Source organism: Cryptomeria japonica, unplaced genomic scaffold, assembly GCF_030272615.1.
Source record: "Cryptomeria japonica unplaced genomic scaffold, Sugi_1.0 HiC_scaffold_91, whole genome shotgun sequence".
NCBI lineage: Eukaryota > Viridiplantae > Streptophyta > Pinopsida > Cupressales > Cupressaceae > Cryptomeria > Cryptomeria japonica.
The window spans coordinates 370,001-382,275 of record NW_026728913.1 but is presented as its reverse complement, the minus strand read 5'-3'; the positions used below and the strand labels follow the sequence as shown (position 1 = coordinate 382,275).

Sequence of the window (12,275 nt, the reverse complement as noted above, 5' to 3'; positions counted from 1 at the left end):
TGCGCTCCGAAGTGTGCTCCAAAGCTCTCTCCAGCTGCGTGCACCTGCCCCGGCCGCGCACCCGGCCCCGCCCAGCTTCGCTCACCTGTCCCGGGCGTCTGGTGCGGAACCTTAGAGTAAGAAACATCACCGTGCACCTTGGCCAACGTGCGCGACTCGACCGAGCGCGCACTGGCCGAGGTGCACACCGATTTCACCTGGGTGCGCGCGCAGCACCTCGGGCGCACCGGGGTGCGCGCACAACGCCCGGGTTGCACCGTGGCCTGTGTGCTCGGGGTGCCTCGGGTGCGCGCTCGGTGTCGCCCCCGCGCGCGCGGTAGTGCGGGCAGTGCACCCCGGCCCGGCCCGGCCCCGACGAGAACGCAAACGGGCAAAAGGTTTATTCAAATAGCATTGCGACGCCCGGCGAAAAACTAAAAAAGGGTGCAACACCGGGACTTCCCGGGAGGTCACCCATCCCAGTACTACTCCGGCCCAAGCGCGCTTAACTGCGGAGTTCTGATGGGATCCGGTGCACTAATGCTGGTATGATCGCACCCGTTATGAGCTTGTCGCAGTGTGTACTTAGCAAACCGCGACCCACGTGCGAATCCACCCCGGCCACCCACCCCCGTCGAGGTGCACACCCTCCCTCGCGAAGTGCGCCCCGTTCGCCAAGTGTGAGCCCTGCCCGGGTGCGCGCACCTTGCTAGGGCGTCGGGTGTGCACCCGGCCCGGCCTACGTGCGTGCACCTGGAGGGGGCGTCGTGTGCGTGCAGTGTCCCGTCTGCAACGCGGTGCCCACACACCACCTCGGGCGCAACGACCTGCGCTCACATGTGGGCCGAGTGCACCTTGGTGCATGTTCGGGGCGCCTCGGGTGCACGCTCGATCTTGCCCCGGTGCACCAAGGCGCTCGGTTTGCCCCGGGTGCGCACTTGGTGCAAGGTGGGCACCCAAAATAGGGATCAAGCACCAAAACACAAGTTTCGGGATGCAAAATGGGACCCAAGGACCACAAATGCGTTCCAAGACCCATGATGGGTCCACGAGAACAAAAATGTGTTCCGAGACTTAATAAACAAATATTGGGTTTTAGGAGAAGAAACATGCTCTGATGCCCAAAACGAGAATCGACCCCGAAAAGGCCACAGGCCAAAAGTGGGATGCGAGACAAAAAAAAATGGGACCCGAGGACCAAAATTGGGTTCCCAGGTCGAAGACAGGGCAACCGGACAAGAAACGACCTCTAAGGCTCGAAATGAGTCCCGACGACTAAAACTTGACAAGAAGCACCCATCAGGCACCCAACTCGACACCCATGGGATGCCGACCCACCCGGGCTTCCACCTAGCACACCTTGGCACCCACCCACCCTCGCACCCAACCTCGCACCCAACTTAGCACCTTTGAACCCACATTGGCACTCACCCTGACCCTGGCACCTTGGAACCCACATTGGCACTCACCTTGACCCTGGCACCCACCTTTGCACTCACCTTGGGACCCACCCTGGCTCCCACCTCGGCACCCACCCAGACACCCACCTTGGTTCCTTGGCACCCACCTTGGATCCTTGGCACCCACCCCGACACCCACCTTGGCACGCAACTTGGCTACTTGCCACCCACCTTGGCTCCTTGACGCCCACCCCGACAACCACCCCGTGACCTACCCTGGCTAGGGTTGGTGCACACCCACCCTGGTGCCCACCTTGGCACCCACCCTATGACCCACCTTGGCACGCACCTTAGTACCCACCCCGTTACCCACCCTAGGACCCACCCCGTGACCCACCTTGGCCAGGGTGGGTGCACCCACCCTGGTGCCCACCTTGGCACCCACCCATCCTAGCACCCAGCCTGTGACCGGGCTTGGAACCCAACCTTGCACCCGCACCCGTCTTGGCCAGTGTGGGTGCGCACCCATCCTGGCACCCACGTTGTGACACACCCTTTAACCCACGCACCCTAGCACCCACGTTGGCACCCACCTTGGAACCCAACCTAGCAACTTGGCACCCACCCCGTGACCCACCTTGGCATCCACCATAGCAGTCGCCGACTTGGCACCCACCTCGGCACCCACCTTGACACTTGTGGACCCACCTTGCCACTCACCCTAGCATCGACCCATCCTAGCACCCACCCTGGCACCTTTGCACCCTAGCACTCACCCATCCTAGCACCTAACCTGTGACCCACCTTGACACTCACCCTCGCACCCACCTTGGAACCCAACCTAGCACCCACCCACCCTGACACCAACCCTAGCACCTACCCACCCTTGCACCCACCCTGTGACCCATCTTGGCACCCACCCATCCTACCACTCAACCTATCACCCACCTTCTCACCCACCTTGGCATCCACCTTAGCACCCACCCACACTGGCACCTTGGCACCCACCTCGGGCAAGGTGGGTGCACACCCACCCTGGCACCCAATTTAGAACCCACCGAGCATGTTACCCACCTTGGCACCCACATTGCAGCCCACCCTAGTACCCACCCTATGACCCACATTGGCATCCACACCCTAGCACCCAGGCACCTCGACACCCGCCTTGACACCCACCCTAGCACTGAACCTGTGACCCACCTTGGAACTCACCCTAGAACCCACCCACCCTGTGAACCACCTTGGCATCCACCTTAGCACCCACCCACCTTGGCACCCACTCTAGCACTCACCCATCCTAACACCCAACTTGTTACCCACCTTGGCACCCGCCCTCGCGTCCACCTTGAAACCCACCCTAGCACCCACCCACGCAGGAGCCCACCTTGGCACCCAACCTAACACCCACGCATCCTGGCACCCAACTTGTGACCCACCTTGGAACCCACCCTAGTACCCACCTTTGAACCCACTATATCACCAACCCACCTTGGCACCCACCCTATGACCCTCTTTGGAATCCACCCTAGCACGCACCCACCCTGGCACCCACCATGGAGCGCACCCTAGCACCCACCCACCTCGGCACGCACCTCAACACCCACCTTGGTGTGCGCACTGCGCCAACCTCTCAAAGACCCTATGTGGTGCGCTCCAAAGTGTACACCTTTGGTGCGCTCCAAGGTGCGCACCTTTGGTGCACACCGAGGTGCACACCAAAGTGTGCACCGAGGTGAGCACCAAAGTGCACTCCAGGGTGCACACCAAGGCGTGCACCTTTGGTGCGGTCAATGCAAACGAATTCGGAAGTTGGGGTCGATGTCCTAATCGCTGCTGCAGACTACACGTATGAGAATCGGACAAATAGCTTTATATAGGGGAGGTGTTGCGTTTGATGGGTCGACTCCCCTGGTTGTGTGCACTGCACCAACTTCAAAGACCCTGTCTTGTTTAAGAAGTCAAAAGTTGGGGTGGATGTCCTAATCATTGCTGCAGTCTACGCATGTATGAGAATCAGACAAATAGCTTATATAGGGGAGGTGTTGCATTCGGTGGGTTGACTCCCCTGGTTGTGCGCACTGCGCCAACCTCAAAGACCCCGCATAGCAGAAGAAGTCGGAAGTCGGATTTTGGTGAGCACCAAGGCGTGCACCTTTGGTGCGGTCAACGCAGACGAATTCAGAAGTTGGGGTGGATGTCCTAATCGTTGTTGCAGGCTACACATGTATGAGAATCAGACAAATAGCTTATATAGGGGAGGTGTTGGGTTTGATGGGTCAACTCCCTTGGTTGTGCGCATTACGCCAACCTCAAAGACCTTGTTTTCGTTAAGAAGTCAAAAGTTGGGGTCAATGTCCTAATGGCTCCTGCAGGCTACACATGTATGAGAATCGGACAAATAGCTTATATAGGGGAGGTGTTGGGTTTGATGGGTCGACTCCCCTGGTTGTGCGCATTACGTCAACCTCAAAGACCTTGTTTTCGTTAAGAAGTCAAAAGTTGGGGTCGATGTCCTAATTGCTCCTGTAGACTACACATGTATGAGAATCAGACAAATAGCTTATATAGGGGAGGTGTTGGGTTTGATGGGTTGACTCCCCTAGTTGTTCGCATTACACCAACCTCAAAGACCTTGTTTTCGTTTAGAAGCCGAAAGTTGGGGTCGATGTCCTAATTGCTCCTGCAGGCTACGCATGTATGAGAATCAGACAAATAGCTTATATAGGGGAGGTGTTGGGTTTGATGGGTCGACTCCCCTGGTTGTGCGCATTGCGCCAACCTCAAAGACCCTGCATTGCGGATGAAGTCGAAAGTCAGAGTTTGGTGTGCTACAAGGTGTGGTCGAAGGTGCTCACCTAGGTGTGCACCTTTGGAGCACAGGAAAAGTGCCCTCCAAAAGTGCGCACCTTTGGAGTGCACAAAAGTGCCCTCCAAAAGTGCGCACCTTTGGAGCGCAGAAAAGTGCCCTCCAAAAAGTGCCCTCCAAAAGTGCGCACCTTTGGAGCGCAGAAAAGTGCCCTCCAAAAAGTGCCCTCCAAAAGTGCGCACCTTTGGAGCGCAGAAAAGTGCCCTCCAAAAAGTGCCCTCCAAAAGTGCGCACCTTTGGAGCGCAGAAAAGTGCCCTCCAAAAAGTGCCCTCCAAAAGTGCGCACCTTTGGAGCGCAGAAAAGTGCCCTCCAAAAAGTGCCCTCCAAAAGTGCGCACCTTTGGAGCGCAGAAAAGTGCCCTCCAAAAAGTGCCCTCCAAAAGTGCGCACCTTTGGAGCGCAGAAAAGTGCCCTCCAAAAAGTGCCCTCCAAAAGTGCGCACCTTTGGAGCGCAGAAAAGTGCCCTCCAAAAAGTGCCCTCCAAAAGTGCGCACCTTTGGAGCGCAGAAAAGTGCCCTCCAAAAAGTGCCCTCCAAAAGTGCGCACCTTTGGAGCGCAGAAAAGTGCCCTCCAAAAAGTGCCCTCCAAAAGTGCGCACCTTTGGAGCGCAGAAAAGTGCCCTCCAAAAGTGCGCACTTTTGGTGCGCACCAAGGCGCTGGTTCGGTCGTTGCAGGCGAGTTCGGAAGTTGGGGTCGATGTCCTGAGCGGAGGTGCAAACTACACAGGTGTCGGAATCGGACAAATAGCTTATATAGGGGAGGTGTATGCTTCGATGGGTCGACTCCCCAGGTTGAGCGCACCGCGCCAACCTCAAAGACCCTACGGTATGGATGAAGTCGGAAGTTGGGTCCGATGACCGATTCGATTAGTAGGTATGCTCATGAGGTCGGAATTTGGGTCCGATGACCTGCCATGTGCAGGAAGGCGAATGTTGACACTGTGCGTTGCAAGGTGCACACCAAGGCGCTGGTGCGGTCTTTTTAGTCGAGTTCGGAAGTTGGGGTCGATGTCCTGATCGGAGGTGCAAGCTACACAGGTGTGGGAATCGGACAAATAGCTTATATAGGGGAGGTGTATGCTTCGTTGGGTCGACTCCCCGGGTTGAGCGCACCGCGCCAACCTCAAAGACCCTACGGTATGGATGAAGTCGGAAGTTGGGTCCGATGACCGATTCGATATGTAGGCATACTCGCGAGGTCGGAATTTGGGTCCGATGACCTGCCACGTGCAGGAAGGCGAATGTTGGCACTGTGCGTTGCAAGGTGCGCACCAAGGCGCTGGTTCGGTCGTTGGAGGCGAGTTCGGAAGTTGGGGTCGATGTCTTGATCGGAGGTGCAAACTACACAGGTGTGGGAATCGGACAAATAGCTTATATAGGGGAGGTGTATGCTTCGTTGGGTCGACTCCCCGGGTTGAGCGCACCGCGCCAACCTCAAAGACCCTACGGTATGGATGAAGTCGGAAGTTGGGTCCGATGACCGATTCGATATGTAGGCATACTCGCGAGGTCGGAATTTGGGTCCGATGACCTGCCATGTGCAGGAAGGCGAATGTTGGGACTGTGCGTCGCAAGGTGCGCACCAAGGCGCTGGTGCCGTCGTTGCAGTCGAGTTCGGAAGTTGGGGTCGATGTCCTGGTCAGAGGTGCAAACTACACAGGTGTGGGAATCGGACAAATAGCTTATATAGGGGAGGTGTATGCTTCGATGGGTCGACTCCCTGGGTTGAGCGCACCGCGCCAACCTCAAAGACCCTACAGTATGGATGAAGTCGGAAGTTGGGTCCGATGACCGATTCGATACGTAGGCATATTGGCGAGGTCTGAATTTGTGTCCGATGACCTGCCATGCGCAGGAAGGCGGAATTTGGGTCCGATGACCGAGTTGATGGCGTGCCATGCGCAGAAAGGCGGAATTTGGGTCCGATGACCGAGTTGATGTTGATGGCCCGCCATGCACAGGAAGGCGGAATTTGGGTCCGATGACCGATTTGAAGGCGTGCCATACGCAAAAAGGCGGAGTTTGGGTCCGATGACCGAGTTGATATTGATGGCCCGCCATGCGCAGGAAGGCGGAATTTGGGTCCGATGACCTGACATACGCATGGAGTCCGACTCGGGGGCCGATGTTCGATTCGATGACTTGCATTGTGGGTAAAGTCGGAAGTTGTGGTCTTTGACCCGATTCGATGACCAGACTTCGGCTGCTTGAGAATCGGACAAATAACTTATATAGGGGAGGTAGTGTTCTCGAGCATCCTCCCCCCGTGCCCGTTTATGTCGATTGATGCTGGTGCTCGACTGGTTGGAGCGCTCGGATGCAAAAATCTTGCACCAGGATTTATCGATTGTGATGGACACGGCAAGTCTCCTGATTGCTATGCAGGAGCTCATCGTGAATCTCTATGCGGCCTTGGTATGGACTCGACCTGCGGAATGGTTCGGCAATGGTAGTCGCTCCAACACGTCCTTGCAATGGCCACAGAGGTGATTCGACTAGAGCTCCAGTCTAGCTTTTGGGTTGCTTGGCGGACTGGTATAGCCGCGATCGAGTTCCGGCCATGAACGTTTTAGATAGCTCTTGGGCTTTCTGGGACGGAAGTCGGAAGTTTGGGCTGTTGTCCGATTTGATGACCATTCTTCGGATGTGTGAGAATCGGACAAATAACTTATATAGGGGACTGTGTTGTCTCACGCAGCCCCCTCCGTGCCCCTCTATCTCGACCGATGTTGGTGCTTGAAAGGGTTGGGATCGCTCGGATTTATAAACGTGCACCACCATTTGTCGAGTGTGAGGGACGCGGCAGGTCTCCTAAATGCTATGCGGGCGCTCTCTGAGAATCTCTATCCGGCCTCGACACAGACTAGTCTTGCTGAATGGTTTGGCACTGGTAGTCGATCCAACACGTCGTTGTTGTGGCCGCCTAGGCGATTCGATTCGAGCCCCCGTCTAGCTTTTGGGTTGCTTGGCGGATTTTGCCCTATCCGCAAGTGAGCTCGGTCCCTAAACGTTCGAGAAACCCGATTGCTATGCGCCGACTCTCTTTCTTGCGAGCCTCCATCTAGCTTTTGGGTCTCTACGGAACGGAAGTCGGAATCTGGGACCGTTGTTTGATTCGACGAGGCAGACTACGGTTGTGCGAGAATCGGACAAATAACTTATATAGGGGAGGTGTTGACTGGAGCATTCTCCCCCGTGCCCCTCTAACTCGACCAATGCTGGCGCTCGAACGGTGGTAGCGCTCGGATTTTCATTGAGCGCCAGCATTGGTCGATTTAGAGGGGCATGCGAGATTCCCGAATGCTATGCGAGGGCTCTAACGGAAATGTCTATTGGTTTCGGTATGGATGCAATTGCGAGTGGTTCGGCAAAGGTAGTCGTTCCGATGCGTCCATGTCGTGGCCAAATCGATAATTCGATTTGAGCCCTCGTATAGCATTTGGGTCTCTCGATGTGATTCCGCATTCCAGTCCCTTTGGGCACTGCTTGAGCCGCATCCCAGGGGGTTCCCTTCCCAATAATCTGCCTCGCAACCCGATTGCTATGCGGTGAGGCTCCTCGGCCGCCTCGGAACTATCTGTGTATCAGACGCATCGCGGGATAAGGGGTTGGCAACGGTAGTCGCCCCAAGCGCGTCCGATGCTTGGACCATTCCGAGGCGGCCCTGAAGCCTCTTCCGTCTAGCCGTTGGGTCCTTCTCGCCGCATCCCTCGCCTCGCACCCCGATTGCTATGCGGTGAGGCTCCTCGGCCGCCTCGGAACTATCTGTGTATCGGACGCGTCGCGGGATAAGGGGTTGTCACTGGTAGTCGCCCCAAGCGCGTCCGATGCTTGGACCATTCCGAGGCGGCCCTGAAGCCTCTTCCGTCTAGCCGTTGGGTCCTTCTCGCCGCATCCCTCGCCTCGCACCCCGATTGCTATGCGGTGAGGCTCCTCGGCCGCCTCGGAACTATCTGTGTATCGGACGCGTCGCGGGATAAGGGGTTGTCATTGGTAGTCGCCCCAAGCGCGTCCGATGCTTGGACCATTCCGAGGCGGCCCTGAAGCCTCTTCCGTCTAGCCGTTGGGTCCTTCTCGCCGCATCCCTCGCCTCGCACCCCGATTGCTATGCGGTGAGGCTCCTCGGCCGCCTCGGAACTATCTGTGTATCGGACGCGTCGCGGGATAAGGGGTTGTCACTGGTAGTCGCCCCAAGCGCGTCCGATGCTTGGACCATTCCGAGGCGGCCCTGAAGCCTCTTCCGTCTAGCCGTTGGGTCCTTCTCGCCGCATCCCTCGCCTCGCACCCCGATTGCTATGCGGTGAGGCTCCTCGGCCGCCTCGGAACTATCTGTGTATCGGACGCGTCGCGGGATAAGGGGTTGTCACTGGTAGTCGCCCCAAGCGCGTTCGATGCTTGGACCATTCCGAGGCGGCCCTGAAGCCTCTTCCGTCTAGCCGTTGGGTCCTTCTCGCCGCATCCCTCGCCTCGCACCCCGATTGCTATGCGGTGAGGCTCCTCGGCCGCCTTGGAACTATCTGTGTATCGGACGCGTCGCGGGATAAGGGGTTGTCACTGGTAGTCGCCCCAAGCGCGTCCGATGCTTGGACCATTCCGAGGCGGACCCGAAGCCTCTTCCGTCTAGCCGTTGGGTCCTTCTCGCCGCATCCTTCGCCTCGCACCCCGATTGCTATGCGGTGAGGCTCCTCGGCCGCCTCGGAACTATCTGTGTATCGGACGCGTCGCGGGATAAGGGGTTGTCACTGGTAGTCGCCCCAAGCGCGTCCGATGCTTGGACCATTCCGAGGCGGACCCGAAGCCTCTTCCGTCTAGCCGTTGGGTCCTTCTCGCCGCATCCCTCGCCTCGCACCCCGATTGCTATGCGGTGAGGCTCCTCGGCCGCCTTGGAACTATCTGTGTATCGGACGCGTCGCGGGATAAGGGGTTGTCACTGGTAGTCGCCCCAAGCGCGTCCGATGCTTGGACCATTCCGAGGCGGACCCGAAGCCTCTTCCGTCTAGCCGTTGGGTCCTTCTCGCCGCATCCCTCGCCTCGCACCCCGATTGCTATGCGGTGAGGCTCCTCGGCCGCCTTGGAACTATCTGTGTATCGGACGCGTCGCGGGATAAGGGGTTGTCACTGGTAGTCGCCCCAAGCGCGTCCGATGCTTGGACCATTCCGAGGCGGACCCGAAGCCTCTTCCGTCTAGCCGTTGGGTCCTTCTCGCCGCATCCCTCGCCTCGCACCCCGATTGCTATGCGGTGAGGCTCCTCGGCCGCCTTGGAACTATCTGTGTATCGGACGCGTCGCGGGATAAGGGGTTGTCACTGGTAGTCGCCCCAAGCGCGTCCGATGCTTGGACCATTCCGAGGCGGCCCCGAAGCCTCTTCCGTCTAGCCGTTGGGTCCTTCTCGCCGCATCCCTCGCCTCGCACCCCGATTGCTATGCGGTGAGGCTCCTCGGCCGCCTTGGAACTATCTGTGTATCGGACGCGTCGCGGGATAAGGGGTTGTCACTGGTAGTCGCCCCAAGCGCGTCCGATGCTTGGACCATTCCGAGGCGGCCCCGAAGCCTCTTCCGTGTAGCCGTTGGGTCCTTCTCGCCGCATCCCTCGCCTCGCACCCCGATTGCTATGCGGTGAGGCTCCTCGGCCGCCTTGGAACTATCTGTGTATCGGACGCGTCGCGGGATAAGGGGTTGTCACTGGTAGTCGCCCCAAGCGCGTCCGATGCTTGGACCATTCCGAGGCGGACCTGAAGCCTCTTCCCTCTAGCCGTTGGGGCTTTCTCGCCGCATCCCTCGCCTCGCACCCTGATTGCTATGCTGTGAGGCTCCTCGGCCGCCTTGGAACTATCTGTGTATCGGACGCATCGCGGGATAAGGGGTTGGCAGTGGTAGTCGCCCCAAGCGCATCCGATGCTTGGACCATTCCGAGGCGGCCCTGCAGCCTCTTCCGTCTAGCCGTTGGGGCCATCTCGCCGCATCCCCCACCTCGCACCACGATTGCTATGCGGTGAGGCTCCTTGGCCGCCTCGGAACTATCTGTGTATCGGACGCATCGCGGGATAAGGGGTTGTCACTGGTAGTCGCCCCAAGCGCGTCCGATGCTTGGACTATTCCGAGGCGGCCCTGCAGCCTCTTCCGTCTAGCCGTTGGGGCCATCTCGCTGCATCCCCCACCTCCTCGGCCGCCTCGGAACTATCTGTGTATCGGACGCATCGCGGGATAAGGGGTTGGCAGTGGTAGTCGCCCCAAGCGCGTCCGATGCTTGGACTATTCCGAGGCAGCCCTGCAGCCTCTTCCGTCTAGCCTTTGGGGCCATCTCGCCGCATCCCTCGCCTCGCACCCCGATTGCTATGCGGTGAGGCTCCTCGGCCGCCTGGGAACTATCTTCGTATCGGACGCATCGCGGGATAAGGGGTTGTCACTGGTAGTCGCCCCAAGCGCGTCCGATGCTTGGACTATTCCGAGGCGGCCCTGTGGCCTCTTCCGTCTAGCCGTTGGGGCCATCTCGCCGCATCCCCCACCTCGCACCCCGATTGCTATGCGGTGAGGCTCTTCGGCCGCCTTGGAACTATCTTCGTATCGGACGCATCGCGGGATAAGGGGTTGTCACTGGTAGTGGCCCCAAGCGCGTCCGATGCTTGGACTATTCCGAGGCGGCCCTGCAGCCTCTTCCGTCTAGCCGTTGGGGCCATCTCGCCGCATCCCCCACCTCGCACCCCGATTGCTATGCGGTGAGGCTCCTCGGCCGCCTTGGAACTATCTTCGTATCGGACGCATCGCGGGATAAGGGGTTGTCACTGGTAGTCGCCCCAAGCGCGTCCGATGCTTGGACTATTCCGACGCGGCCCTGTGGCCTCTTCCGTCTAGCCGTTGGGGCCATCTCGCCGCATCCCCCACCTCGCACCCCGATTGCTATGCGGTGAGGCTCCTCGGCCGCCTTGGAACCATCTTTGTATCGGACGCATCGCGGGATAGGGGGCTGTCACTGGTAGTCGCCCCAAGCGTGTCCGATGCTTGGACCATTCCTAGGCGGCCCTGAAGCCTCTTCCGTCTAGCCGTTGGGGCCTTCCCGCCCCATCCCTCGCCTCGCACCCCCGATTGCTATGCGGTGAGGCTCCTCGGCCGCCTTGGAACCATCTGTGTATCGGACGCATCGCGGGATAAGGGGTTGGCACTGGCAGTCGCCCCAAGCGCGTCCGATGCTTGGACCATTCCGAGGTGGCCCTGAAGCCTCTTCCGTCTAGCCGTTGGGGCCTTCCCGCCCCATCCCTCGCCTCGCACCCCGATTGATATGCGGTGAGGCTCCTCGGCCGCCTTGGAACTATCTGTGTATCGGACGCATCGCGGGATAAGGGGTTGGCACTGGTAGTCGTCCCAATCGCATCCGATGCTTGGACCATTCCGAGGCGGCCCTGCAGCCTCTTCCGTTTAGCCGTCGGGGCCTTCCCGCCGCATCCCTCGCCTCGCATCCCGATTCCTATGCGGTGAGTCTTCTCGGCCGCCGCGGAACTATACCTGTTATTGCTACTGCATCCTTCGGCTGGTAACCTCCTCTGCCGCCTTGGAACGTTCTCTTTGTCGGACGCGTCGCGGGATAAGGGGTTGGCACTGGTAGTCGCCCCAAGCGCGCCCGATGCATAGACCGCTCCGAGTCGACCTTGCTTTCAGCCTCTCACATGCATAGACCTCTCTGAGTCGACCCTGCAGCCTCTCACGTTTAGCCTTTGGAATCTCGCCTCACAACATGATTGCTATCCTTGATGCATCCCTTGCCTCGAGCCCTGATTGCTTTCTTGGCTGCATCCCTCCTCTCCTCACAGCCCGGTTGTCATCACTGCTTCATCCGTCGCTTCATGCATTCTGGCTGCTGGGCCCTTCCCACCGCACACCTCGATTGCTATCTCTTCTGCATCACACACCCCGATTGCTATCTCTGCTACATCCCTCGGCTCTCACTTCTGCATCCTTCGCCTCACACCTCGATTGCTATCAATGCTGCATCCGTAACCTCACACCCCGATTGCTATGCGGGGAGGCTCCTTGGCC

At 58.9% G+C, this 12,275-nt stretch overlaps 1 non-coding gene across 1 annotated transcript; it reads right to left on the bottom strand.

Annotated features, from left to right (window-relative positions):
- Positions 1-420: 420 nt before the first annotated feature.
- LOC131864774 (5S ribosomal RNA) lies at positions 421-539 on the bottom strand. The gene has a single exon (XR_009363537.1). It is a non-coding gene; the product is annotated as a 5S ribosomal RNA (ribosomal RNA).
- Positions 540-12,275: the final 11,736 nt, after the last annotated feature.